General features: G+C 47.2%; 2 pseudogenes; both read left to right on the forward strand.

The window, feature by feature from the left end:
• The first annotated feature begins 8,628 nt into the window (after nt 1-8,628).
• On the forward strand, nt 8,629-11,379 carry LOC123076061 (LEAF RUST 10 DISEASE-RESISTANCE LOCUS RECEPTOR-LIKE PROTEIN KINASE-like 2.1; annotated as a pseudogene).
• Nucleotides 11,380-17,387: 6,008 nt separating this feature from the next.
• LOC123076062 (LEAF RUST 10 DISEASE-RESISTANCE LOCUS RECEPTOR-LIKE PROTEIN KINASE-like 2.1) overlaps nt 17,388-26,721 on the forward strand; it is a 30,679-nt pseudogene continuing 21,345 nt past the window's right edge.

Genomic DNA, 26,721 nt, shown 5'->3' on the forward strand with positions numbered 1-26,721 from the left:
ATTTCCGTTCCGGCAAATTTTAGGTTCTCGATTTGTCCACTTTTTAGCAAAGTTCATGCCGAAATTTTCCGTGAATTTCGGCATGACTTATGCTACAAACTAGGACATATCGAGTGCCCGGGATTTGCCGCACCGGGAAGGAGTCAACGTTCCTGCAAAACATAGTGTCATTATTCATTTTATTAGGTCTAGAATTAATTGACTAAATTTAATCGTAGGAAACATGGCTAGCAACGATGAAGGACAGTGTTCTGGTTATTGCGACGACGTCTACCTGGCGGCAGACGAATTTTTGAGCCGTGCCGACGATCAACCGATGTTGTTGCTGGGCCCATCGGTTGCATCGGGGACTGAGACCGACACGCAAACCGGTGCTGAGACTGAGACTGGCGCTGAGACTCAGACGGGCATCGAGACCGGCACTGAGACTGAGACCGGCGCTGCCTCGAGGAGCGGAGCCGGTGTAGAACCGAAAGCAAAGAGGCAACGACTTCCTAACAAACTCAGGACTACTAGAATGGTGGTCACGGAGGTGGACGACGACAATTTTGAGCCAACCGCGCCCGATGAAGCGCGCCCGTGCTACGACAATCAAATAGGCTGCATCGTACGGACAACCGCCACCATCGACGATGAGAAACTACAGAAGATAGATAATATGAAGCCCTCCCTCCTAAAGAAGCTGCACCTGATAGTCTTCTTCCCTGGCCGGAATGAAAAGGATTATAAAGATCCAGATAAGGACCCGGCAATGCAGAAGATAAAAAAACACGCCATGTCCAAGTTTAGCGACGCGTTGGCCGCCTGGAAAACAAGGGTGAAAGCAAAGATCGACAAAAAGGAACCCTACTCCGAGATTGTAAAGGATAATCCGACAATCACGGCAGAGCACTTTGAAATATTCAAGGCGGCTTGCGAGGCCGAAGATGCCAAAAAAAGTCGAAGTACATGAAGGGGCTTCAACAGAGAAACATTGGGTGCCACCACCTCGGAAGCCGTGGTTACGGCGGGAAGAGGTCCATATGGGCCAAGGAGGATGCGGAAGCCGCGAGTCTGGGCATCCAAGACTCCTTGGCGGAGTTCAACGTCCCGCAGGAGCGTGACTTCCTCAGGGCCCAACACCGTTGGGACCCAGTGAAGAAGGTTTTCGAGACGAACGCGGTCACGACGGAGTTCATGAGACTGCTGGTAATTTTAGTTTCTGATCAATTCGACTACACGTTAGTCATATTTGTAAACGATCCTTGTGCCTTTTGCAGAGAGAGCAACACAGGATTGCGGCCGAAAGCGACTCGCTGTCTGAGGCGTTAGCGAGGCCCAAGTGGGACACTCCATTCAATCGGGCGTTGAACATATTGAAACGACTCCGGGTGGAGACTCGACCGTCGTATGGATGCGTGCACGGTGTCGGAGACGGCGCCACGTGGAAGAAGTACTATCGTGAGACCATGGAGGAGAGAAAGGAAAGACGGAGGTTAACTGAAGAAAACATCGACAAGAAGGTTGAGATTGCAGTTGAGAAGAAATCATCTCAGACAGTCGCAACAGCGGTAGCTGCCGCAAAACAGGCGGTTGTAGATTTCTCTACTTCCTTGTTTCCGGCCATTTTCAATTGGACAAGGGAAAATCCAGAAAAAAAATGCAGCGGACTTTCCCCTTGCTGAGTTCTTCGGGAGCAGCTCGACTAGCGTTGCACCAGCACCTGCAGCTGCACCTGCTCCCACACCAGCTCCCGCACCGGCTCCCGCACCTGCTCCGGCACCGGACGTGCTTGGTGGTGCTTCATCTTTGGCTGAGCTCGACGCCGTCACGGTATCTGTCACACCGGCCCCCTTCAATAAATGTATAATCTCCCGTTTTCGTTGCCTTTCGGATGTCTCACGTCGCAGACTTTTCTTTGCAGGCCGACGAAACCCCATGCACCATATTGTACACCATCGGCGACCAGAAGCTCGACGTGGGGAAGGCGACGATAATGAAGCCGAAGGAACCATTGTTCCACAGCCGGCTGATCCCCCCGAACGTCTTCAAGGTTTCTGTGGCCACTGTCAAACCGAGCCACGAGAATTTGCCTCCTCTGGTACTAGTGGGGGATGACGACGAGACCCCGCGGCGGCTTGGTGATTGTTGCAATGGGTGGGTCCTGTTGTGGCCAAAGAGTCTGCCTCGTCTGGAGGCGGTCAGGAGCACACCCACGAGCACGCAGCCTCAACAAGGTATGAACATCAACACCCCACCTACCCTATTAGCGTTAGGTGTCGGGTTGGGTGATAGCGGACGGGGTAAGGAAGAGGCTCCATTAGTCGCTGATGACGTCGCCATGGATGAGGATGAGGATGACGATGGCACTCAACAGTATGTCTATACTGGCTCCTACTCAGGGTTTGAGCGTCATGAGTCGGTGCCTGAATTGCCGCCTCCGGAGGCTCAACGTATTATAGACGACCTTTCGGCAAAGAAGCCTAGGAAGAGACCGAGGAAAGGCAAGAAAGCTGATTCTATGATCCAGCCGCCTCAGCAACCTCGGGTTCAAGACCGTATATATATCCCCGGTGCGGATAAATGGCATATCCCCGGTCAACCAATCCTACCTGCAGCAGCGCTAGGGGCAGATTCGGCGATCCAAGGAGACTTCATGACGATGTGCTGCGGATAGAGAAAGGCCTCATTGCCTCGAAAGATCCAGGATACCCACTCTACGTGGTTAACGTTCCGCGGCAATTGTCGTACGTCGACTTCTTCCCCGCGGATAAGTTCTTCCTTCGATTCGATTACATATTCGACATGTTTCACGTGAAGAAGCTGTATTTTACGTTTGTCCGCCTTTATGTCTTGCACATGATTTACATCATCGGGGTTGAGCAGATACCTCATATCTGTGTCGCTGACCCATACTTCATGCACGAGGGCTTCTTGGGAGTCTGCGCAAAGCACCGTGAATACGCGAGGGAATACATCATCAATTTCTTGCCCGCCAATAAGGACAAGGAGGCGATTCTCGTGCCTTATCATCCCCTGTAAGTCATCTGCGCGGATATCCTTCCTTCGATTCAATCATTCATTTCCACGGTGGAGGCTAATTAATTTGAGGTGTACTTATTTTGCGTAGCGGCGGGCGCGCCGTCCTCATTATCCTCTACCCCTGATACTCCCACGCTCTTTACTTGGACTCGTCAAAGAACATTAACAAAAAGGATTACACCCACATCAAGGATGTTCTCGACAGTGCTATGTTTTACTACGACGCATGGGGTGGAGAGGTCAAGGACAAGAAGAGAAGGGGCGGTAGGCCCGCCTTTGGCCATAAGACCGACTTCTGCTGCATCCAGCAACCGAGTGATTCTCTTAATGATGGATTCTATGTCCTACACCACATGCTGGAGTACATACGGGATCACCAGAACCTTCGCATGTCACCTACATCCGGCGATGCCCATATTCTGCAATGGGCAAAGAACATAGGAGATATCGAGAATCATCGACTTCGAGATGATTTCTATCACATCCAGTGCAAACTTGCCCAAATCATCATGAAGGAGGTCGTCGAAAAAACAGGGTGTTCTACGAAGAAGGACAAATGTCGCGGGAAGACGTCCGAACACGGGTAACCTCTCAGCGTCTCGACCTGAAGCCTTTCACTAGGCTCCGGGACTATCTCCCTGACTTGGATGGATGGCACGACATGTTGGAGTGATTGTCGATATATGACAATGTGTCCGTTTAGTCCATACTTTCTGTATGACGAAACTTTGAGTTATGCACGACGAAACTTTATCTGTGATGTAATTAAACCGTCCTCCTTGACTAGCGACGATCACTCTAGTTAGGGCATTTTGGGTACGATCAACTTTGTTATTTATGCTTATGATATGTTGCTTCTATTTTTGCCAAGTATGTCTCTTTCTGTTGTTCAACTATATATGTTGCATATCATCGACTCATGTGACGATGCAGGTGCATAGATCATCGATGGGGAAGAAGTGCTACGCCAGGAGTATATATACGACGAGTGGCCGGAGTGTCAGGCCCAGGTGTACCGGTTTCCGGTTTCCGAGCGACAGGCAGTAGTTAGTTTAGGTTCACGCTAATGCGAGAGAGGGATACGAACTCATGTACTGCATAGTTTCGCTCTCACTCAAAGTGATAGCTCTTCTCGCGTATATCATTGTTTAGATATGGATGACGATGTAGTTGCAAGTAATCAAGACTTGTATCGCTATTTTCGAGATGATGACGAGAGACCACTTTGTGTTGGATGATGATTATGATGATGACATGATTTGATGAGACTAGTTGTATGTATATGGTATGATTACATTTGTATGTCTATGATATGCTAAAGATTATTGTATAAAGCCTCTTCAAATACAAAACAAATATGCAGAAAAAAAACTAATTAAACTAGCAGTAGCGAGTGGAACAAAGTTAGCAGTAGCGCTGCCTTACCTGTTGCGCTTCCTTCTAAAAAGCGCTGCAGATATTAGCAGCAGCGCCCTTCATCAAAGCGCGCTACTGCTATCCATGTATAGCAGTAGCATGGGACGACAGGCGCTACTGCTACACGTTAGCTGTAGCACCTTATCAGTAGCGCATCGTCCCGCGCTACTGATAGGCAAAATACCCGCACTACTGCTAGGGTTTTCCGTAATAGTGCAATGACATGTGCAACGAAGACGTGCGCCCCATAGAGAGTGGCAAGTTCACGACTATGGTGACTGGTACTACTACTCGGCTTGGGGGATGACCTAAAAATTACCTACCCATTCAGGCTGGAGGAACCCGGCCAGCCTCCCAGCGGGTCCCCATCATTCCAGCTCAACTGCAATGCCAGCCCAGCGCTGCTGAGCCGCTCCATGCTCTTTGCAACTGCACCAAGCAGGTGACGCCGCCGGGATTCAACCACATGCACTGCGCCAACGAGTCCTTCTACCGACTTGGCAGGGAGTATGGCAGCCACCGCAAGCCAGGCGTTGTCCCGCCAGCCTGCCGTCTCTCTGTCGTGCCGGTTCTTGGTTTCCCGGACGGCGACGATTATGTACTGAGCATGAGGCAATGGTTCCTGCTTGAGTGGACGGTGCCGTCGGATGATTGCCCCAAGTGCTAGGCAAGCGGCGGGCAGTACAGGTATGCTAACAACGGCACCGGGTTTTCCTGCAACTGCAACAATGGCCAGGGCTAGCTCTGCGGTGAGTCCAGAAAATTAGCTAGCTCTGCTCTCCATTTATATCTTTAAATGTTTATTTACATGCAGCACTCTTGCATAGTTTTAAAACAAGGTCGGAAAATTAACTCTGCCCACTGATTCTCATTCCCTTTGTCAATTCTTACACCTTTGAACTTGAAAAGAAAACTATGGTATTCACATGAAAAAATTAAAGTGTCAAAACAATGATATTCCAAGGGGTTGCATAACATCGTACCTATCCTTTTGAAAGATCATTCTTCATGCCAGTTCAAGTACTCAAGCCAACTCCAACGCATGATCCCAAATGGTCCGACCGCGTCCGTTTAGAGGTAAATGGACACAAAACACGGCACAACACGTAGGAGCAAATGGACAAACATTTGTTCTTCTTCCGCTTTTGACCCACTCCTGGCCCAAATTTGGGTCACGTTTGTGTCATAACGGACAAGCACGGAAGGGCGGGACGCGCGCGCTTGTCACCCTGGCCCGCCCGTCGGGGGCACAACCCCCTTTTTTCTTCCCACATGCCCTCCCTCCGCCCCCCACCGTCGCCGCCGCAACCCCATCGATACCCCATTTCCTGGACGCCTTCCTTGCTTTCCTACCAGGCCATCCGAACCATGACCACACCAATGCCATAGCTGGCACACACATGTGTTAGTGGTTCTTTGTTGCGATAGCCGGTGAGAGAGAAGCTACAGCCTTCGATGCCACCCATCAACCCAAACAACTTCCGACATGCGATGCCTAGCTGTTGGGCACCCCCGCCAATGCCAACCTTGTTTTGCTGCCTGTGAGGGGAGCTCGAGGTGCTCTTTCCAGGCGCATCTCCGCCACGACCGCAAGGTGTTTGACACTTTGCTCACAAGGCACCATGGATAGTGGGAGTATTTCTTTCACAACTTCATTTGTTCATCATATGACAAAGGCCTTGTGGTGGCTGCATTGGTCGTCAATGACCACATTGCTAGGCAGCGGCCTCGGTTCAGGGGATCAATCCCAGGTCATGCTCCGGCCTTGAATCGCAATAGGGAGAACGGCCACGCCCTACTCTATGCCGATTACTTTGAGAATACCATGCTCTTCAAATTAAACCAGTGAACTCACATTGGCAACCAGTAAATGTATCAATTCATTTCTATTCAAGACAATTGCGATTGGGTTGCAAAACTATTTGATTGTGTTTTTATTTGGATGTGGAACTATTTGTTTTGTAAAACTATTTTAAATGTTTGATTTATTTGGTTATTTGCAGTCACATAGGGCTTTAGCCAGACAAGATGCGGCCGAGATGTGGCTCCGTGTTGGGCGCACAACCGGCGCATCCAGAAAAACGGTCGGACGCCACTCCATTGCCCTACCCAAACTGACAAAATCCGGACAAAACGGACGTCCGTTTGGATCATGTGTTGGAGTTGGCCTCAAGTCCTCCGGCCCCGGTCTCCCGTCGAAAACCTATCTACTTGTCTCCAAATTCACATGCCTGTCAATTGAACTCACAAAATTACATAACACGCTGCTAGCTGAAAACATTTTTGTTGTATTGGCTAGCTCAAGAAACTGAAGTACATCTAATAGACTAGAAACAAGAAGTGATCCACTTGCTTCAAAAATTATGTGGGACCCCTACACACATCATCTAAAATCGAAACACGGGTCCAACGGATCCTTGACACACACCACATGTGCATGCTCCAGAAGTCGCCGCAGCCGTCTCCCACGAAAAAGGCGTGATGTCTACATGTAGAAATGTACAACTGAAGATTAGAGTTTTTTTTTATGTGCGTGTGTTCTTTCTGTTTGTTGCGAATGTTTTTTTTTTGTGTGTGTTCAAGTCTGTTTTTTTTGACGAAAAAGCAGCTAGAGCTGATTTTCATTGATGAAGAAGAAACATAGAGTAGCTGATGGTTACATGGACAGGGTTCGGCACCGGCGACCAACTATACAGACCGGCTTTGACACACTCAAGGCGGATCAAAAAACTTGGACATTGGCTTTAGCCCAGCGTGCAGCCAACATCGTGCCTCATCTAGGATTCTGGAGTGGACCTGGTTCACCGAGCTTGCTGTGGCGTCAAAAATCCTTGCTTTTCGCTTCTTCCATAAGCACCATGCGACCAGGAGGCACGGTGGCCGCTAGGTGGATCTGTCTAACTTTGGCAGCGAGGCCACCTGCCTTCGAAAGCGATCTCGGAGACGCCCGGTTGCCTGCATCTGGATGCCTGCACATGGAGGTCCCAGAGAGCTCGCCGTCTTCTCCCAAACCCGAGCCGAGAATGTGCAGTTTGCGATGAGGTGCACGGCCGTTTCCGGGGTCTGCTGGCATGGGGGCACAAGGGGTCGTGCGGTATCTGTCGTTTAGCCAGGTTGTCCGCTGTCAGTCACTTCCCCTTCAGCAGAATCCAGGCGAAAGCCTTGGCTCGCGGCGCCACCTTGGCCCTCCAAATGACGGCGTTGTCGTTGGAGGGGATGGATCCCTGAAACAGCATGTGGTATATTGAAGCCGCCGTGTACTCACCCAATGCAGTCCATTTCCAACGCAGAGAGTCCGTCCTGCCGTCCTGGAAGGTGATCGCTTGCGTGGCCTCCCACAGCTGGCAAAGCTCGCGAAGGACAAGTGGACAACCCGGGAGGGGTTGGGCCTTGACGTACTGCATCCATTTGTCCTTGTTGATAGCCAGACGCAGGGAGAGCGGTCGCCCATTGAAGTGGTCGAAGAGGTTCGGCCATAGATCGGCAGGTCGGCAACCGTCCACCCAGTGAGAGCGCCAAAAATTTGCTTTGCAGCCGTAACCGATGATGATTGATGTGGAGGGTATGGAGCTCCGTAGAGATGGATAACTGTTGTTAGTACATTGTGTGTTCAAGTCCATTGTACATGGTAATGGTATAGAGCGCCAAAAATTTGCTTTGCAGCCCATTGTGTGTTCAAGTCTGGAACTGTTTTTTCTTCTGGATAAAGTGTGAAGGTTGTACAAGACCACAAAGCAACCGGAACCGTAATAATCAGGCTAAGCATCCTGGTCCCAGTCACCTCACTGGCTCGCGGAGGTCATGGCCATGGACCCCGTCAAAGTCGTTGCACCGAAATTTCAGAGGCCACTGGATTACCAGTCCAATAGGCCAACTGGGAAACTTCGTGGAAGATGATCGCCTGATCAAATTTCCGGTGAAATGTTCCGGCCAATGGTAGTAGTCCGCTCGCTTGCCGTCCACATATGAGATGGTTCGTGCTTCTACAAAGGTATTATCTCTCTACCTTCCCATAGCCCATGACCACCGAATCCAGCTACCTCGCCTTGTTCTTCACTACAATCTCTCCAAATCATCCGCTCCCATGTCTCTCAGCTGCTGCTGGTTCTTGGTCTTCGTCGGGGTGTGGTGGCTGCCACTGATGCTCCTGGGGTGGCCGAGGAGCAGCAGGGTGGAGACTGCTCGGCCCAGATGTGCGGCAACGTCAGCATCTTCGATCCCTTCAGGCTCACTGGCTTGCAGACCGGAAGATCATGCGCTTCTTCTCCCCGGGATTTTGAAGTAGCTTGTACTAACAACAGTTATCCATCTCTACGGAGCTCCATACCCTTCAACAGGGGCTTCGAAATCCTCAACATCTCCTACGACGAACGCAGCTTGTATGCGGTTGATCTGGAAAAGCTGGATTTATGGCGTGCCCGCAACAGCTGCCGTGTACCGATCTGGAACACCTCAGTCAAACTGAATGGGCCATTTAGGATCGACCCCGCCAACCTCAACCTCATCCTGTACAACTGCACGGCGGCGGCGGCCTTGGCACGTCGGGACGTACAGAGGCCTCGTGCAGACGAGCGTGAGATGCGCGAACGAGTGGGAGGTGCTTGTCCGCGCCGGAGTACCTCACGACGCCACAGGGAACTACGCCGGCTATGCATTGGAAGGCTGCGCTGCTATCGTCGTGCCCGTGTCGGGCTCGTCGGCGGGGCCGGGGATAAACGGGAGCGGCTACGAGCAGCTCTTCAACGATGGCTTCCTCTTGACATGGAGTTGCCCGCCTCAGACCACTCTCCTTCCACGTAAGTTCACTTGTCGAACTATCTTTTAATATGCCAGGATTTCCCTAATTGAGCCAAGCAATCGATTCGTGTCACTCACTTATTGAGGATGTTCGCTGCACGCCTGGTAGTTTTAAGCTCAATTTCAGATTGTTTTTATTTCCGTTACACTTATTTATGGATTAGAGAATAGCATCTTCAGTGGCTTTACAAACTAGTCATCTTCTTTCTCCTCTCCACTTCCGGTCATCCCTTTCTCTTGCCTTGTCGAACTAATTATCCACTTGCGTCAGGGGTAATTTTTTTCTTACCTAGGCATGTAATTAAGTAGGAAGTTCTCCATCTCCTGTCATATTTATAAATCTAAGGAACAACAGGTCAGCATGTATGTAGACTATTTCTGCAACTCCAGGTATATGAGAAATGGGTAATGTGTCTTTTTGCCGGTACTAGTCGGGATTATAAAAGATGGAGACCGTTTTCTTTTTGAGGAAAAAAAAGTGACATAGTTATTCATGTAAAACAGTACAGACATGTAATCCAAGGTCTACACTATCTTGCGACACCACTTTTTATTTTGTACATATCATTAGCAAATATTGAAGATTCAAAATATGGTGCATGTGTTTCTTTCTCTCCGAAAAACAACCAATAATAGACTACTGCATGGTCTTGCTTTTTGAACTAAATATGATGCAATATTCCAGGTAGCAAGACGACTCGCACGAGGATTATAACAATAGGTAAGCCAAAACTTTCCATGTATAATCATTTAAGCCTCAATAGTTAATTTAGTGAATTTCAAACATATATAAAAGTTTATAACAATCATACTGCATAATCTTTCGCTTTGATTCCAAATAAAAGTTTAAACATGCAAACTGTCAGCATGTGCATAATACAAGACTAATCACTTCAGAGCAAATGTCTATGACCTTTTCCCCTTTAGCTTGTTACCACTTTTATTGTTGTACTCTTTCAGATTAACAAATTTGAACTATTGTTAGCCTAGAGATCCAAATGACCATATCATCCCTTCAGACCTCCCATTTATAATATAAAGTAACATCTACTTCTATCCCAGCTTTGACATCAGCAGCTGCAGCACTGCTCTTTCCATGTATTTATGTGCTGATATGGTATATGACGGGTAAAAGAAACTGGTTTCTTATCTGGAAAAAGAAAAGCAGCAGCACTGAAAGGCATTATGAGGCCATGATAGCGTGGTATGGATCACTTGCTCCAAAAAGATACACATACTCAGAGGTAATGAAGATAACATCGTCTCGCCATAAGCAGCTTGGTCAAGGTGGTTATGGTGTGGTTTTTGAAGGAAATTCTTGCATGACTGCAAAGGAAATGGGGAGGAGTTTGTGAATGAGGTTACAAGCATTGGCATGACCTCTCATGTCAATGTTGTTAGCCTGTTTGGGATTTTGTTTGGAGGGATCAAAACGAGCTCTTATATATGAGTACATGTGCAATGGTTCCTTGGATAGATACATTTACTTAGAGAACCCAAAAGAAATTTTAGGATGGGAGAGGCTCTATGCGATAGCGATTGGGATAGCTCGTGGACTGGAATATTTGCACCATAGCTGTAATACACGGATCGTCCATTTTGACATTAAGCCTCAAAATATCCTTCTAGACAAAGATTTTTGCCCAAAGATTGCCGATTTCGGTCTTGCCAAGCTGTGTCGTACCAAGGAGAGCAAGCTTTCAATGATTGGTGCTAGAGGAACAATTGGATTCATTGCTCCAGAAGTTCACTCACGAAACTTCGGACTTGTTTCAACGAAATCAGATGTTTATAGTTATGGAATGATGTTGCTAGAGATGGTCGGAGGAAGGAAAAATGTGAAATCAGTGGCTGAAAAATCTAGCGAAAAGTATTTCTCAGATTGGATTTATGACCACTTTGCTCAAGATGATGGATTAGAAGCATGCGAAGTTACAAGTGACATTGAGGAAATTGCAAGAAAGATGACCTTGATTGGCTTGTGGTGCATACATGTATAACCTGTGTATCACCCTACTATAATCAAAGTTCTAGAAATGTTCGACAGAAGCTTCGATGATATGGCCATGCCACCGAAGCAGAACTTCAGTGGACTACTGTAAGATACTTCTACATCTATTTGTGTTCCTTTTTTGGTGAAGTTGTTTTTTCTTTAAATACTTTCAGTAACTTGACCTACTTTCGTATCCCTAATTCCAGCGAAATTGCAGCTCATAATATGAATGTACAAAATGGAAGCTCTACGACATCTGAAGAGATAAGGCTTGTGAATTCAGGAAATACACAACAATTTCCACCTCTTTGAGAAGGTAACCTGTAGCAGAGTATGTTTAGAAACTGAACAGGCTCAACTAAGTTTGACATTGTATGATAATCATTAAGTAATTGCTAATGCATAATTGACTGGAAATTGCAATATAAATTACCCAGTCTTCCAATTTTGTTTGAAAAAACCCTAGTAAGAAGCGCTTTAAGATTATATAGAAGGGCCATGTTATAGGGATCTAACAGTGGTGAAATCAAAAGACTTAGTTTATGTGCAATAGACGCTTATTCCATGTGTTGTGTCTGAATGACCTAGAGTAAAGGGTGGCTCTATCTGTAAAGCATGCTTCTCTGATTATAAATAAAACTCAGATAAATGTCTTGTTGAACTGAAGTTCCATTACGGAAAAGCATTGTCCATGTAAGGAAATAATCACTGCATTATTAGATGGGGGTTATATTGACTAACACATTATGTTTTTTTCAGGCTGTTAGTTGGGAAGGGCGTGTCAAACATAAGAGGCACAATGTCATACCTTTGATTCATCTTACATTATGAGTGGCGACAACAAACTTGCATAGCCGGTTATAATAAAACCCATTGTTGATAACAGTCACAGCAATGTCACAGGCATGCATTATAGTTCTGCAACAAACCAAAATTAGCTTGCATATAGAGATATCTATGCCAATAATTTTTTTTCTTCGACAGGCACCTAAATGCGTGTCATATTTGTACTAGCGCATACCAAGGTTGTACCACTTGCCAGTCACCAGGTGACCGAAGCCTCCTGTCACTGTATTCCAGGAAGTACTAGCGCACGAATTTTGTGTTCCGCCTTACAAGTTGGAATAGATAAAAGGATTGGATCTCGTGCCAAAGGCAGAGACTTACCAAGACCTTCCTGGCTGTAATTTTTTTTCGAAGATCAGGGGAACTTTCCCGGTTCCATTGCATAGAACGTGAAACCAAACTGGTCTGTCCAGTCAAGTTACGGATCTTCCGGAGTAAAATTTGCCCTAAAAACTCAATAGACATGATTTAGGATTTAATTGTGGCCCTAAATTTTTAAATCTGGATATAATTTAAACATGCGAGTAATCATATGCCAATTCGTAGCAAGCCGAAGCTGAAGGCGGTATACTTACTTGGTCCCCTGCTTCGTAGGTGGTTTCTACTCGAGGAATAGCATTGTGTTTCGCTTCACGTACGTACAACCTCGCCGGCGACCACCGCCCCCTGCTCCGATTTTACTCGTCCTCTGCTGGCGAGACAAGGGTTTGCGCTGCTTCTCAGGCAACACGCTAGCGTGGCTCCCCATTCGCCGCCCTAACCGACGCTGAGATAGTTCGAGGGCGTGGAGGCTAGTGACTCTACTCTGTGCGGGCCACGGTGGCCCCGCAGGCTGTGGCGGCGCCTGCACGGGTGAGGGCGTAGAAAATCAGGTGCAATACGCCATTACTGGCCAGCCAGCGGCGGCGTAACGACGCGAACCAACGAGAGACGTCGGCGCCTCGGTGGGTTTGGGTCGTAGGCCTTTGCAAAGGGCCCGCAAGGCCACGTAGTCGACCGAACGACCCAGATCAGAGCCACATAACAGGCCGCATGGGACCCAAATTGGCCCGTTCCTTCAGATAGCCCAATCCTACCTTTTTCCATAATTGTCTCGAACTTTTTTCCCTTTTCCATACTTTATTTTGGGAAAAAGATAATTTTCGCCTCCGATTTTTCTGGTCCAAAGTCAATCCTACGAAGCGGCTCACTCACCTAGCATTGCTCAATCTTCTGACACAAGTACTTTCGGTAACCCGGTGGTAGGGCACGCCCAAACTTTTACCACACCCTACAGGGGCCATGTGATGATCCCGTGCCAGCCCTTGAAGAATTCCGACATTGTACGATTTTCCAAAGATTTCAACGGTTGCATCAGGAATGATAGCGAGGTATTTTCGGTAACCCGGTGGCAGGGCATGCCCTTCCCTCGTCTTTGCAAGGCCTAGACATACCATAAGGACATCACAAAGGATTTCTCATGCCGCTACCGGGCATGATTTCATGTGTCGCCTTGCTGATATGCAATTTCCGGTGACAAAACCCTAGCAGAGCAATAAATTTCTCGAATATTGCACGCGTGCCCGAGAAATGCGGGGGCGTGGCATGTGTCATGCGGTTGCCTTCTTTTAGAGCACGAGAAGTTTCGAGACCAATGAAGCAACAGGACCCGCACTTCCTGCACAAACCTGCAATAATTTTCTCAGAAATAATAATAGTTGAATTAATAAAGAAAAACGCCGGCATCCACCATTAAGCAGATGGCCTATCACTTTGAATCTTCTCTGCCCAAAACAGCCGAACATTCAAAGTGATGGTCCAGCTCCTTAACAAGAGTGTAATGAAGACCGAAGCTTTACTACATCTAGACTATCTCACTCTTTAAACATGTTATGTTGCTTGTCTCTAGGCGAGGTGGGACTAAGGTTTGGTGGGAGCCTTATCTTACCGAGAGCTACTCCCGGCAACTGTTGCCTTACTGAGAGCAGCTCTTGGTATATGTACGGTTGGATCAAAACATTAATACATATTCTTAAAGTCAAACTGTGGCCGTGCTGTTAACCGCCGTCGGATGTGCCACGTGGCAGAACCTTGTCGTACGGCACTACTTGGCTCTCGGCAAATAGTGCCTTTGCCGAGTGTTTCCTTTTGTCGAGGTCTACTCTCGGCAATATCATGTCTTTGCCGAGATGCTCCTTTTGCCGAGAATCACGCTCGCCGTCTTTTACTTTGCCGAGTGCCCTTGTTTTGTCTCTCGGCGAAGAGCCTGACACCCAGCGTATACGAAATTTCCAGTAGTGCTAGCAAGATTTTTTTTTTTTAACTGTAGCCAGCAGAATCTTCGAGAGTATAATTCCCTGCAAAACACAATGAACACGATTTAGGCTCTAATTGCGGGCCTAAAATTCAGAATCTGGATATATCCATGTAAACATATGACAAGTCGTAGCAATCAAACTAATACCGGAAGCATAAGTCCTATACTTAAAACTAATCATGGAAGCATATGACAAGTCGTACTCAAAACTAATCACGATTTAGACCGTTGCGACGAGTGTTCCTCTCCGTCCTATCCACATGTGTGCTTCGTGCTGCTGCACCATGCGACGACGCCGGACGGCGACCGGCGTACCGACAGGTATCTCAGTACCGTTCTTCGGCAGCCTAGAGCCACTGTACTTCCTGGAGACGTACGGGGACGTTCTCACCCACGAGAACGGTGTAAAAGTATATACATGCATCTGCCAGTGCCCGGCAAACTGAGGTGGCACTGAGACTAATACTATTGAGCTCGATCGCCCCCGCGGGGGGGGGGGGGACGACGACGACGCTGCTTGCGCTTATCAGCCCGGTTGTGCTGTCCACAACTGCGCGGACTTGGTGACTTGGGCTCTCACCGCGTCCGGCAAGTTCTCGGTCAAATCCCTTTATCGTAAATTTTGCCAAGGACCGTCCCTCCCGATGCCAAAAGTGTTGTGGAAAGCGCGCCTCCCGCTCAAAATAAAGGTGTTTTTCTGGCAGTTGTTCAGGAACATACTATCCACCTCTGAAAACATGGCCAAAAGGCAAGGACCAGCAACCGGCACGTGTGCGATATGTAACGTTGTCGAGGACGCGAACCATGTTTTCTTTCGGTGCCCGCTGGCCCGTTTCACCTGGAGCGCGGTCCGGACCGCGGCTGGCGTTTCCTGGGACCCGAGGTCTTCCAACGATCTTACGTCTATCCTTGACTCCGGCCAGGGGAGCAACAAATGCGTGTTGTGGAGCTATGTCGGGGCACTGTTCTGGGCATTGTGGCTAACTAGGAACAAAATAGCGATTGAGGGGATCTTCCCAACTCACCCGGCTAACATAATCTATAAATGCAACTTATTCCTGCAGCAGTGGAGTCTGTTGACGAGGCGCAAGGATGCTGAGAAGATGAATCAAACTCAAGACCGTCTGCGCCAGGTGTATGCATTGGCCAGGGAGCCAGCCGCCACTTCTTCGTCTTGAAGTGGCCCTTTTGTTTGTGTGCGAGCCTGTGTGCTCAGTGATCTGGCCTATGCGCCATGTAACTCTTTGCTTGCGCTTTTTTGGCCGCTAAACCGTAAACTTTTCGTGTCAGTTTGGCTTAAGCATTTCGGTGTCATGTAAGGTGACTTGGTTGGTACGCTGCCTATGTTGTGGGCTTTATTAATTTAAAGCCGGACGCTCCTAGCGTCTTCGTTCTAAAAAAAATACTAATACTATTCAAGATGGACAAAAGTCGTGCACCCAGTACGTGATTTGCAGCCACTCGTAATTTCGTCGCGGGTCTTCCCTGGCCCGGTCAATTGGGATACTTGGGGAGTACTCATGTTAGACGTTACGACCACTGCCAAAGGACTACATTGCTCCATATATATGTCATTCATTCTTAGCCAGATTATTCTCTCCTGTATCTCCCCACAGCCAGATTATTATTGCATGATTTCCCATTCAGTTTGCTCCCTTTCTGTTTGTTGCTCAAACAAATTTCAGGTCTCATCGTCCGATGGCTATGGCCGGCTGGTTCATAGTCTTCATCGGGGTGTGGTGGCTGCCAGTAATTCTCGTGGAGGCCGAGAACCAGCAGGGGTAGGCTGCTCGGCCAAGTGTGGCAACATCAGCATCTTCGATCCGTTCTGGCTCACAGACGGAGAGACGGGAAGATCCTGCGGTTCTGATCCCTACCAAATTTTTGTATTTTGTTTTGCCATTTTTTCCGGTCCTGGGCGAAACGGCCGAAATTCGGTTTTTCTAAAAAAAATCGGATAATCTCGGAAGAAAAGGGCAAAATAAAATTTGAATTTTTAGACGAAAATTGACCGGAATTTGAACAAAATTCGTCCAAAATTTTGAAACAAACCAGAAAAAGAAATTAATATCAGAACTTTAGAAAAAATTGCGCGCATAAATCATACAGCAGAACCTAGGCATCAATACGTTAGCATGAGTGGTAACCATCCAGAAAGCAACAGCATAGTCAACAATAGTCCATGGCGCTGCCACCCCTGCGTGGTCGGCACGGCACGGCCACTGTCCATGGAGCTTCCACACTACGTCGCTGGGAAGGAGGAGATAAGGAGCAGGGTGGGAAGTGGTTAGTGATTGAGGAGGAGAAGGATTGGCAGAGGCAGCGCAGCCCCGCGCCCCCGCCTCGCTCGACTTCCGTTGCGTGCAGCCGCCGCACAGAGAGGGGATGAGGGGAAAACAGAAAATAGGGTTAGAAGAAGCTCGGTTACGTTTTTATACTGCAGAGCCTTATCTGTGGGCTGTGTTGAACCATGGGCTGGGCTGGAAATTCTAAAAAGGCCAAAAATTTTGGACCGGTTTGCATTGTTACCGGGCCTCAGCGGGATGGGCGAAATTCAGACGGAATTTACTTTTCTCGGACGAAATCCAAAACTCTAATCCCTACCCAGACTTCGATGTCGCTTGTACCAACAACAGTTTTCCAACCCTACGGAGCTCTATACCCTTCAACAACGGCTTCGCAATCCTCAACATCTCTTACGAGGAGCGCAGCATGTATGTCATTGATCTAGGCAAGCTGGATGTGTTGAACGCCCCCAACAAGTGCCGTGCGATGTTCTATAACACCTCAGTCAAGCTGAACCGCCCGTTCAGGATCGCCCCCGTCAACCTGAACCTCATCATGTACAACTGCACGTAGGGGGACGGAGCCGCGGCCGCGGCACGTGGGAATAGAGAGCTGGTGAAGACAAACGTGAGCTGCGCGAACGAGTGGGAGGTGCTTGCCCGTGCGGGAGTGCCTCATGACGCCACTGGGAACTACAACAATTACGCTTTGGAGGGCTGTGATGCTCTCGTTATGCCGGTGCTGGCCACGTCAGCAGAGGCGAGAGCGAGCGACTACGAGCACCTCATGAGGGATGGCTTCCTCCTGACATGGGACCGCCCGCCTGGTACTGGTAAGCTCACATACCTTGCTGTTCTACTCCTTTCCATACAATGTGCAGTGCACTAAATTATTGATAACATAGCACGATGCTGAGTTGAATTTGCATTGAAATCGAATTACACGTAGTTGATCAAAGGATAGTTTTTGTCGCCCAGAAAGAGAAATGTTCAAAGTTCAAATAACACGGACTAGAACTTCAAAATGATTTGTCTAGCATTTTCCAAGGATGTGTATGGGATGGACTCCACGTTGACGCCTTCAAAGAGGTGCGACCCATGGACGCCATCGCTGGCGGCCGACAAGAGTACGGCAAGCTTTCGGCCGGAGCACCACCCAACACCACACCCCCGCGCACTGCACCTCTGCTAGACCACTCACCTCCCGCGAAGCCGAAGCACTGACGGCACGAGAGAGCCACGACAAACCCTCTTCTCACCGCCAGCAGAAGCCAGCAGCCCAGAACCAGCCGCCCAACCAGATCCAGCGACCTCCAAACCCGTTAGCCCGCTGCCGTCAGCAGCAGGCAGGACACAGAACAGCTGACGGAAGCCTAGGCCGCCACACCTGAGATCCGGTGGGCATGGGGCAGTGACGCAACCAGGAGCTCCCGGAGCCGCCGCCTTAGGAGCACACCACCAGGCAGACACCATGCCACAATAGAGAAGGCACTGTGCTACCCGATAGAAGACGCGCGCCGGAGGCAAAGCTTCATGCAGATCGGGAGAGGAGCCTCCGCCATCAAAGGAAACACGCGGCCGGGCACGCGAGAAAGATCGCCGCCGCCGCCACCCATTGAGAGGGATTATTAGCCCGCCGACATCCTTCAACGACGGTGAGGTGAGGAGGCACACAGAGGGGTTGCCAGCGGCAGCAAGCTATGGTTCCGCCTGAGCCGCCGCGGGAGCGACGCGGACGTGGGGGTCCGTAGATGATTTAGAAACCACAAATAATGTGACAAACACAATTGGACCATAATCATGAAAAAGAATGACAATAAAACCCAAGGCACTTTCCCACTACTAGAAATGGTCCACTCTCGCTAGTACCATGTTGAGAGAGGGAGAGAGACATGAGAGTGTCGGGCGACAACATGCCAATTCACAATAGCATCCCATAAAAGTTGTATTTTTTGAAAAATAATTGTGCAAGTCAACAAAACATATGTTAATTCTACCCAATGATTTCTTAATTGTAGAATCCGCTAAGTGCAAGTTGAATGAATAATCATCCATATCGGTGAAACCTAGAACATCACAGAAAGATTTTGGTACAGTAGAGACACTGGCTCCTAGGTCACATGGAGCATTACATTCATAATCTTTAATCTTATAGTTTTAAATCCAAGTTAGATATATAAAATAGGTAATTACAATAGAAAATAAAACTACAGCTGTGAACAGTATCAAAAAAGACACAATATCACACACTATTTATAGCTGGATTCGTCTTTTTTTGTTTCACATGTGTAGGTTGAATTTGATTCTGAGTTTTTGTGGGATTGTAGAAACACATCTTATTGGCTTGTTTATTTATTTGAAAGTCAGTCACAATTTTTTGGAGATCCTCCTGCATGCATATGCTGCTGCTGCGAAGTGCGCTTAGTCAACCTTAGTCCACGCACTGTTGGCACTCACATCGTATGGTCCAAACTTGTTGTTTGGGTTGTGCTGGTGGAGAAAACCAAGTCTGCTGAATAATCAACGAGTCAATTTTTTGTCTTCCGTCTTAATTACCTCCCTTTATTTCAACATTCCATCACGCAAGTCTTTTTTTTTAACATCAGTACAGACACAAGCGCTCATATACATGCGCATACACTCACCCTTACGAACGCACACACGCACACCCTACCTCTATGAGCACCTCCGAAAGACTGAGCCGGCATATCATCTTGAAATTTACGAAGTCACCGTAGGCACCACGTCGTCGACGGGAACGTCTCCTCCCACTAAATGCGCATCACTGGAAATCCTAAAATAAATACAGAAATAAATGCAAGCATCAGGATTTGACCCCTGATGGGCTGGGAATACCACAGTCGCTCTAACAATTCAACCACAGGTTGGTTCGCCACGCAAGTCCTTTTTATCGGTACCATATCTCCAACAGTTTTTCACTATCCACGCTCGGGCTAGGCAAACACGAGCGTTTAGGAGCAGCTCATCAACGATGGCTTCCTCCTGACATGGGAGCGCCCTTTTCCTGTACTTGCACGTAAGTTCACCCGTCAAATCACCTTTTAATCAAGCTCGTAGCTAATCTAAGACGAGCAGTGCCTAATTTGATTGGATTTTCCTAATATAACCAATTAATCATGTAATAGCTCAATCACGACTAATTCTTGCTACTCATGGTTTTGCATTATACTATCATGTCACAAAATTTGAAATACCGACTCTTAAAAGTAAAGGGCTTATTCCATCTGTGCCCTCAATTCCTTAGTTGTGCTCAGTTTTCCCCACGCTTCAAACTTTTGCTCACTTTTCCCCACTCCCTTAGCTGAAACTCTCACAAATGTTCATAACAGACGTTTGCCGTCTTGGCCGTTAACTGACTTGTGGGGCCACGTTGGACTCTGTTGACTATGGCTGTGGCTTCGCTGGTTAGGCCGTGTTTGTGTTCATAGGACGGGCCCGTTAGTTTGTTGCTAATAAATTAAAAAAGCCTGCTATCGATGGATGCAGCCTGCTATGCATGCCCGACTTTGGCATCGATGTAGCCTGCTATGCATGCGAACACCGCCACGCACGCATCTAGTGACCTAGACCTAAACGCATGCATGCACGCCGACACGCACGCATCGATCCGTGTCGCACGGTTGCCGGTGGATTCAGTCGCTCCGCAGCGTCGTTTCACGCGTCGCAGGCATACGTGCCGGTGGCAGAAGGGGTAGGCTGCACGCACGCTCGCGTCCATATGTCGAGGCATCGGTTCATGCCGCACGGCTGCCGCTCGATTCAGTTGTGGGAGGCAGGCAGCCGCCAACGCAGAGCACGCAGAAGGGGGAGGCAGGCAGCCGCCAACGCAGAGCACGCAAAGCACGCTCGCATCGATTCACGTTCACACATTGATGATCGCATCGGTTCACGCACGCACTGAGTCACGATCTACGCCGTTTGCGCGTGTACCCACTTCGTCTCCCCGGCTATTTAAACTGCCCTTCATTGCCTCTTCTTCTACAGATCCATCTGCGCCTCCCACTTCTCTTCTTCCACCAAAAGCCAAAGCCGTTCCACTCAGCGAAGCGTTCAAGATGCAGTACAACGGGCCGACGTTCCAAGAGCCGCCCACCGTGCCGGAACGGCGGTACCCCGCCAACGTCGTCGTCGAGGCATCGCTCCGCATGTGGGCGTTCTCACGCTGGAGGGGTAGCACTGAGCTTGCACGGGGGTTTCTCCGTGCGGGCTTCCACCACCTCCCGGCGGGCTCGCCGCCCATGTTCAACCCCGTGGAGCAGCGTCCCCACGCCAACGCTCCAGTGGTAGGGCTCGTCGTCCACTTCACCAACAGGTTCGATGCCTACTACCTGCTCGGCAAGGTGTATTGGTGTGGGTGCGAGTTCATCGCATTCACCACCTATAACATCTTCACCGACTTCGAGAGCGTCTTCCCCGCTCGCAACCACATGCACAGCCTCCCGTACTACCTCGGCGACAACGGCCTTGAGGAGGAGCAGTACTGAAGCCGGCGGCGAAGAAGACGGTGAAGCCGACGGTTAAGGTGAAGACGATGGTGAAGACATGGCAGTGTTGCCCTAGCTACCCTATCTACTATGTACTGTGAGTTTGGTGTGTGTGTTGCCCGACCTAGCTACCCTATCTATGCATGTAAGGTTAATTATTATTATCTATCGGTGTCGTGTTATATGTAAGAACTTATGTTGCCCTAGTAACCCTATCTAAGTTAAGTTATGTGTGTTATATTAATGCTTTGTTATGTTTGTATTTTGTTTGTCTCAAGTTTAGACACGGCTAATTGGCGTGGGAAAAATTAACCAAACTAACTAAAAATGATGTGTTTATAGATGCCTTCTAAAAATAAGAACATATTGTACATTTGTACACGGCTTTGGTTTGAGAGCTCTGCATGTTTTAGGTATTCCAAGAATACTTTGGTTTTCAGAAATATTGAAGTATCAAATACTTTGAGATGTTTGGCTTTAGTCAAAAGTGTAGTTTTATATACTTTAATATGTAGAAAACTACACTATGTTTGAAGTATATAAAAAAGAGGGTTGGACCACTTTTTCCAATCATGAAGTATTGGTTCGCTAGGCATAATAATACTGCGGTTTGCAAATACTTTGATTCTAAAAAATGAAGGGACCCATAAAGGAAAGCCAAAAAAATTCCTCAATGAGATAGAAGAGATTGGGCAATCAAATTAATGAAAAAAGCAATCAGAAACAAAAAAGAACAAAGCAATCGTTCCTAAACAAAAAAAGAAACATCGCTTGTTTCTGGGCCTCATTTATCCTTTGTGGGCCTATTGCAGCTTGATTCTCTTTGGGCCCGCGAACTAGGTTTTTTTTCTAGCAGAACTGACGAACTCGAGGACAAAAGTTTGGCAAGTGCGAGAGAGAAGAGATGAACTTGATGTATATCCCTTGTGCTGCTCAAGTACTGCTTACTGTCGTCTGACGAGCTAGGGTATGATCCAACACTCGAGGTTATTAGCTAACAAAATAATCCTATCACTGAACTGGTAGTTGTCTTTTGCCGAAACTGAAAGTGCCGAAACTTAATAGTAAACTGCATACATTCAGAGATCGACAGTTGCACTAAACAGAGTTGCATTTGAGATAAACAGACTTGGATTGCTAAACAGTGGCAACAACAGTAGACAAACATCTCTAACAAGAGATGGCCATCAAGTAAAAAATTCCTAGAGGAAGTATTCCTAAAGCTATCAGATTGGATTGCTTCTTCAACTCAATCAGCTGCTTGAAGTTCTTGTTCATCTTCTTCAATTCCGTCTTCAGTTCGACATCTACCACCGTCGGGTATTCAGGACGCGCTGCTGCTGCCGGAGCGGCACTGTCATGGGGCAGATTGAACTTGCGGATTGCATTCCCCCTCGAATCCAGCAAGCCCAACCCTTGAAGCCTCTGGATGTAATCATCCATCCACTCGAAATGGTGGCATTTCTTCATGATCTGAAAACGAAATCATGTAACCTAAATCCAAATCTGACAGATTTTTTGAGAAATTAGAGATAAAAGGATGCGAGGAAAACTCAGATCTAACCTGCCCCTCCGGCTTGCTCTCACATTTGACGAACTCGCGCCCAAAGTTCCCATTCTTCTCCTCCTTCGAAGTCAACCGCTTCAGTGGCGCAGTCCGTGGGCAGTCAGTGCATCGAGTCATCGGCATTGGACCATACACCGGCCACGTGGAACGGGGGGCTGACGAGGAGGTCGACATATCGCCCGAGAGGAAGAAATAGAGGAATTGCTCGAGATGAAGAAGAACGAGAAGATGGGGAAAGAAACAGAGGAATTGCTCGATTTGCTCGATGCCTTTGTCTGTCAGATGGAGAAGAGGAGAAGGGGAAGCTATATTGACGATTTGCCACATTGTATTTTGCAGTTTGAATATTTGAACCAACTCTTAACACTGACATGTGGTGGTCATGTGCGAAAAATACAATTTCATATATAAAGTGGGGCAGATCGTAAAAACCCAAGAAGGACAGTGCAGTAGCCAATCAGGATGCATCACGCGGATCGCACATGCCTGCCCCACATCTGACGGGTGGTGTTTGGCGCTTGGTAGGATCCAACGGCGGACGTTCGACGCTAGGGTTTGGAGCATTTCTGCGGGGTTATGAGCGAGTCAACGGGGTTATTAGGGTTTGACCAGATTTCAAATGGCCATAACTAAATTAGAAAAAATCGCAAAAATATAAAACAAACGTAGTTCGTCCGTTTATGAGACCTAGTTACCATAAAAAATATAAACTCGGTATAGGGGTGTTTTTTTGAAAAATCATTTTTTGAAGTGATCTGTCGAAATCAAGTTCAAATGTTTTTAAAAAATACAAAAAAAATCAAAATGTTGTAATTCTTGCGCACATAGCCGTCATACGTGACAAGGTTATGAGAAAAATATATAAACTTGGTGTAGGTCATTTTCATGAAAAAAGGCTTCACACAATGAGCTATCACCTATGAACATGTTCAGAGATCGTGGAATAGGGAGAGAGGGTTTAGGGTTTGAAAAAAAAAATCAAAATAATTCAAAAAAAAATCAGAAACATCTCCATAGCTTCATTTTGGAGTGAATAAGAAGGATCTAAACTTACTTTTTCATTTTCATATCTAAAACGTGTTATTTGACGGTTTTGAATTAAAAGCATATTTTTTCAAAAAGTGTAATAATATGAATATTAATCAATAAATAGTGAGACTTCGTTTTTACCCTATATATATGGAACAAGTGTTAATAAAAATATATATGCCTCATTTAGGCAAGGTCAAAAAAAACTTGATTTCAAATAGGGCTGTTTACCCTAGCTTTCGAGCTCGTTTCTAGCACATTTCTCATTCGGACTGTTCACCTACGAATATTGGACTTCAAATGCTCGATCAAATACACCGCACAGAGCAATGAACCTCCAATGTTCAACTTCAACTTTGGCTCGAATCCAAATTTTGGCCCAAATTCAAATATTGATTTAAATTCAAATTTTGATGGAAATTTGAATTCTGACTCAAATAAGAAACCAAAGTAGAAGCAACATTATTACAACTGATAAGTTTTCACAGTAGCTCAAATCTACCAAGTTTTAAGATGCCAACATCTTAATACAAATCTACCAGGTTTTAAGCGATCGACTCGCCCTCAAATTGACAACACAGACATTTTCCAACAACTTAATTCAAATTTTCGACTTGCTCCTTGTGTTTGCAGCTGGCTTCACCGTCTTGCTCCTGGTTTCCCTAGTTGAGATGCTCTTTTCTTTCAGACTCTTGTTCCTTTTGATCTTGGGCTTTACCATGGGGTTTTCCCCGTGGAGGTGCTGATGGAGTAGTTCCACTCGCCGAGCACTTGACGACCATTTGACGGTCATCTATGGGTTCAGTAATCTTTAAAGGCACAATTGGAAAAATTACCCCTCCTCTTCCTCTCTTATAGCTTCAAAACCATCAAAGGCCATGGTTTCAAAATCTTCTGCTTCTTCATCTCTTGGCCTTTTCTCCCTATAGCTGGTAAATAAAGTTATAAGCCATAGGCAAAAAAGAGAACAAATGCAAACAAAAGGGTAGCTGCATTCTACAAAGGGTGCAAACACATACCAAGATGCTTCATTTGCTGCTGCATTCTCCACTGCTTCATTGGCTGCTGCATTCTCCACTGCATCTTCAGTCTCCATTGCTGCTGCATTCTCCTCAACATTGGCTGCTGTCCATCTTTCCTCCTCTCCAAATGATGCATCCACTGCATTGGTACAAAGCCTAGCAATATGCCCCAGAACTCCACATTTTTTGCATGAACGCTTCTTTGGTAGACGACCCTCCTCACCTGCTCTAATCCTCTGGTTCCTTGGTCTTCCTGGTGGTCTAGTAATGACAGGAGCATGGAGTTTGAACCCTGGATCTACTATGTTCCATTGATCTTTCCTCAATAGTGCAGGCACATTGTCAGCATAAGCAGCCATAAATTTGGCAACAGAGAAATACTCAGAGCAATATTGATCAACTTCACCATCTGCACCCCCGATAACGGTCATCAGATGTAGGGCATGTATGCATGGCTTCCCACGGATCTGCCATTGCCTACAAGTACATTCTCTAGTACTTAGGTTCACAGGATACCTCCATACCCTATTTTTAGTGTCAGTATAGGTAACCTCTCCCTCATATGTACCAGATCGAATACATTTCATCTTCAGTCCTCTTGCCTTCAAGTGCAATGCCTTAATCAGTGATGGGAGCATTTGATGACCAACATATTGTGTTTCTGCAATTCTTTTGCGAAGAGCCATCTTTATCATGGTCATTTGCCTCATCTTGTCAAATGTTTGCCACAACAAGAGCCCTTTCACTAACTTGAACTTTGACTTGAAGCATTCTGCAAGGTTACTGGTCACATAATCTACTTTGCAGATTTCGTTGAATTTGCTTCTTGACCACACCTTACCATGATGTGCATCCAGCATGTACTCCTTCACAAGAGGATTTTGAGCATACAACACTCTCAAATGGTGTTCATGCTTCCTTTTGCTGCATGTGTATGATGCTGGCCATAAGTTCTCATCATAAACTTTACCTTTAAACTTCTTTTTGAAATTATGCGCTAGGTGTCGCATACATTCCCTATGCTCCACTCCAGGGAATACAATTTCCACTACACTCTCTAAACCCTTACAAGCATCTGTGTGTATAGCTAAACCTGGGGGTGTGCCTATAATGTTGCGCAACTGCTGCAGAAACCAGACCCAAATTTCCTCAGACTCTGCCTCCACCACACCAAATGCAACTGGGAATAGCCAGTTGTGTCCGTCAACTTCAGAAGCTGCTATTAGCTGTCCTCTCCATCTTCTAGTTAAATGTGTAGCATGTACAACCAAATAGGGCCTGCAAACATCTAGAAACCCCTGCCAGCAAGCCTTGAAACAAACAAAAGCCCTTCTGAAGCACTCCTTCTGAAATGACTTCCCTTTTATTTTGAATGGAACTGTATGCTTGTCAATCTCTACAACACTCCCTGGACTTGCCATCTCCACTTCAGCTTTGAAAGTGTAAAGCAGCTGAAAACTGTCATCCCATTGACCATTAATTCTGTCAAGAGCCTTTTTCCCTAGCATTGAAAATTCTCATGTAAGGAATTTCTATCTTGTACTTCTCAAAAAGCTTCTCATGGAGTGCTGTTGGACCAAGTCCAGGTTCTTCTCTCAGCCAATCCAATATAGCATCTGCCACCCACCTAGTTTTTGCTAGCTTGGTTTTGGCCTTCACTAGTAGGAAAAGGGGCTTTTACCCCGGTTTGTAAGGGCCTTTTGTCCCGGTTTTCGAACCGGGACTAAAGGGTCGTTACTAAAGCCCTAACCCTTTAGTCCCGGTTCTTACACGAACCGGGACAGAAGGTCCTCCACGTGGCCGCTGCTGTCAGCCCAGGCAGGGGGGCCTTTGGTCCCAGTTGGTGCCACCAACCGGGACCAATAGGCAGGGCCTTTTGTCCCGGTTGGTGTCACCAACCGGGACCAATAGGCATCCACGCGTCAGCATTTCAGGGGCTGGGGT

The sequence above is a fragment of the Triticum aestivum genome, chromosome 3D, assembly GCF_018294505.1.
Source record: "Triticum aestivum cultivar Chinese Spring chromosome 3D, IWGSC CS RefSeq v2.1, whole genome shotgun sequence".
Classification (NCBI taxonomy): domain Eukaryota; kingdom Viridiplantae; phylum Streptophyta; class Magnoliopsida; order Poales; family Poaceae; genus Triticum; species Triticum aestivum.